Consider the following 3,793-nt stretch of genomic DNA (forward strand, 5'->3'; position numbering starts at 1 on the left):
TATTGGGATCCTGCTCCCTCCTCTTCCCCTCTATTTTCTTCCTGGCTGCCATGAAGTGACAGCTTCACCATACAATTCCCACCATGATGTGCTTTTTCACTGAAGGCCCCAAAGCAACAGGGCCAATGAACCATGGAATAAGCCAAAATAAACCTGTTCCCTTATTAAGTTGATTATAGCAGGTATTTTGTTACAGTAACAGAAAGCTGACTGATATCTGACCCTATCCAGAAATGTCTCTTATTTTTTTTTTAATGTGAATACTGATCGGAGCATCTGATTTATTAAAAAAAATGCAACAAATTTTTAAATGAGACAAAATATCATTTTCAAAAAGCATCAAGAAGTGAGTATATTTAACCATACTCAGCTCATAATAGAGCAAATAATTCATGCTGTATGCATTATTCTATATTCTATAGCATGTTTAGTGAACTGGCAATTGAGAAATTTGGTTGAAGGAAGGTAGAGGAACTTTTGTCTTGTAAGAATCAGAACTGAGGGGCTCCATAATCATCTGGCATACGCTTGATGTTGTATCTATGGTTAGAAATGTACATGATAGGAACTCCAGGGATCTTCCAGATTCTTTGTTTAAGGGCACAACTGTGGCCACAATGTAACACTTGTGCCGAGTTACTCTTTGTACTAAGCAGTCATCTGCATAGGTTCCTTTGTGTGTGCATGGTAATGGTTCAAATCGTGGATCCTTTGCAATCCTTAAAGCCACTTGATACTTCTGCCCCAATTTCTCAATTTCAGCCATTATGCAATCAGTTATACAAGGGATACACTTGGCATACAGACAGTCCATTATTGCACTAAGTCCAGTTTGGCTTTAATGGAAAAATTGATAAAGTTGGTATCAACAATGATATGATAAGGTGGTCCCAGTTGTGTATTATATTGGGAGAATAAGCAGGAAGGATGTTGGGGGACTTCTTTCCTTCAGTGCACTGGGGTCTTCCTTTGGTTTCTTTTTAGGTTTTAATCTATCCTTTTCTTTAAGCCTCTCACCTCTGAGACTAAGCATTTGATTCATAGTTGCATACTTCCTTGCTTTCTTTTGCTTTCCCATGTTCACGCTGCACACCCGTTCAGAAAATGTCCATTTTATTCATTTGTTTGTTTATATTTGCAGTACTGGTGATTGAAACCAAGGCCTTGCACATACTAGGCAAGCACTCTACCACTGAGCTACACCCCTAGCCAGTTTATTTACTCATTTGTTGGTCTGGGTGAAAGCACCCAGAAAAACCACTCGGACGTGGGAACTCGCACAAGAGATTTTAATAAACAGATGAACAGAGTGTCTGCCCTTAGGGACTAAGGAGAGAGAAGGAGAGCAAATGGCAGGGGAACTACCCTTAAGTAGTGGAAGCCCTCGGGCTAATTGGACCAATGACTGTGAGGAAGTTAACAATCTAGATTGTAAAATAGTATGTGTGTGTGGGGGGGGCAGAATCAGGGGAGAAATGGTTGCAGCCTTGTTCGCTTCATTCCCTGTTTTTGTTTTTATAAGAAGATATGGGTGAAGATCCATCTTCAGTGACTGCTTCCTGCTGGACATGGGTGTAGAACTGATTCAGGGGAGGGAGATGCCATTGCAGTAGGTGGGGCTGGGGACTGGATAGTTCCCCTGGGGAGTGCACTTGTAGCCAGGCTCTGATTCATCCTTTATGAGGTCCTGATAGACCTGTAACACAAGCTGATTAATAGTGAGAAGGAAATAGAGGTGGCTAGGATGTCTCTTTCCAGGAGGGAAATGGGACACACAGGAATTATCAAAAAGGAGTGAGTGAAGCAGATTTGTTCGATATGGCAACTTATTGGAGGGCTTTGTAGGGCATGGTATGATTTTCCCTCTACCCTGACAATAGAGGATTTGGCAGGGGAAGTGGGTCCCCGAAACTCCTGCAGCACTGAAGAGGTGGCTTCAATATCTATCATGAAAGGGAGCTGCCTGCCTGCCACCTATGGGTCACCTGGGGCTCCTGAGCAGTGATGGTTGTCGGGTGTAGAAGTCCCAGGCCCCTTCAGCCATTCATTTCCAATCCCAGTAAGTACTTGGAGAAGGGGTCAAGGGTGACCTGGCACTTCTGAGTACCAGGGCAATCCACTGCCCAATGTCCCTGTTGGTGGCATTTTGGACAAGGACCTGGGGGCTGCCGGGGGTTGGGGCAGGCTCATGCCTAGTGGCCCTCTTTTCTGCACTTGAAGCATGGGCCTGGAGGTCTTCTGGGAGCTAGGGTGCCCCTAATAGTGGCCAGCTGGCCAGGTCTAGCTGGCTGAAAGGCTTTGACTAGCATTAGGTATTTTAGTTTTTTTTTTTTTTTTTCTTCTTCTTCTTCTTCCCTTCCCTTATACACCCTGAATGCCACCACTAGAACCTCTGGCTATGGGGTAAGGGGCCTCCTGTCCAACCGCTTCAATTTAGCCTTTTTGTCTGGGTAGCTATGAGGGGGGAAAAAAGTCATGAGTAACTGTCATCCCTCCAAAGTTTCAGGGTCCTGGTTAGTATATTTGAGCATGGCCTCTGTGAGGTGACTCAGAAAGGCAGATGGGTTTTCAGTTTTGTCCTGTATTACTTCCTGAAGCGTATCGTAATTAATAGGTTTAATGGCAGCCTTTTGGAGACCTGCGAGGATGCAGGAACTCATCCTGCCTGGAGACACCTGATCCCTGTGTTATAGTCCCATTGGGGCTCCCTATCTGGTACTGCCTCAGCCCCAGTGGGATGGGTCGGGGTCAGTTGGCAAAACTTATCTGCATAATTGTGCACCTGTTCCCAGACTCTTCTGTGCTCCTCAGGGCCAAGATGTTGGACATGATCATATAAATATCATGCTAAGTAAGATCATAAGACTGAGTAAGATACTGAAATTCCTTGATAAGGTTTGTGGAGTTGGAGGTGAAGGAGTGTAGTTGCTTCTCTGTCTGGGAAAGACTGGAGAGTGAGAAAGGAACATGGACTCTGATCACTCCCTCCCCACCAGCCATCTCCCATAGGGGGGTTAGAACATGTGCATGGGACCAAGTGATGGGAGGACTAGGTAGGCTGGGGGTGGGTGGTGGAAGCAGAAACAGAGCAGGGCGAAGGAGATGGAGGAGCAGGGCCCAGAGGGCCCTCTGCTGCAAGAGACCTCTGCTGCAGGGTGGTTTGTTGGCCAGGTTGAAGTCGGAGGAGGAGGAGGAGGAGGAATTTGGCGGCGGAAAAGTGCATAAGAAAGAGAAAGCGTGAAGGTAAGGAATCTCTTTCCATTTGTCCGCTCGCTCACAGAAATTGTACAAGTCCTATAAAACATTGGGATCCAATTGGCCATCTGAATTGATTATCTAAAGGATACTGTGGCCAAATATCATTACACAAGCAAATAAGTTTTGGTGGCTCTAGGTCGGGATCAGGTGAAGGGCTTTAAGATTTTAGTAGACATCCCAAGGGTGAATCTGCGGGAATGGAGGACCCAGATCCCATGGTGGAGACAAAGAGCCAAGTCAGTGTCCAAGGTGTCCCGAGGTCACAGACTAGTTGGCTGGAGACGAGGAAGTAGCACAATGAAGGGAGTTGTCACCCCCATCAGTGTGTGCCGGGCAAAAGCCAAGGGGGTTGAGAACCTGGTGCCAGGATTTTTGAGAGGAAAAGTGAAGAGGAGGTTCAACCCAGAGAGGGAATCTCCACCATAAAGATCGGGGACCCACCCGTCAGATAAGGTCAACTAAGGGGGCCAGCCGTAAGTAAAAGTCGTGGCTGGGGGAACCCCACCTCAACCACCTCCAGGGTGCCACATGACCA

General features: G+C 46.3%; 1 pseudogene across 1 annotated transcript; it reads right to left on the bottom strand.

Moving 5' to 3' along the window:
* Positions 1–256: 256 nt before the first annotated feature.
* LOC306639529 (rRNA-processing protein FCF1 homolog) lies at positions 257–1,093 on the bottom strand (annotated as a pseudogene). The gene has a single exon. The product of its transcript is annotated as an rRNA-processing protein FCF1 homolog (transcript).
* Positions 1,094–3,793: the final 2,700 nt, after the last annotated feature.

Source organism: Sciurus vulgaris (genome assembly GCF_902686455.1).
Source record: "Sciurus vulgaris genome assembly, chromosome: 11".
Classification (NCBI taxonomy): Eukaryota; Metazoa; Chordata; class Mammalia; order Rodentia; family Sciuridae; genus Sciurus; species Sciurus vulgaris.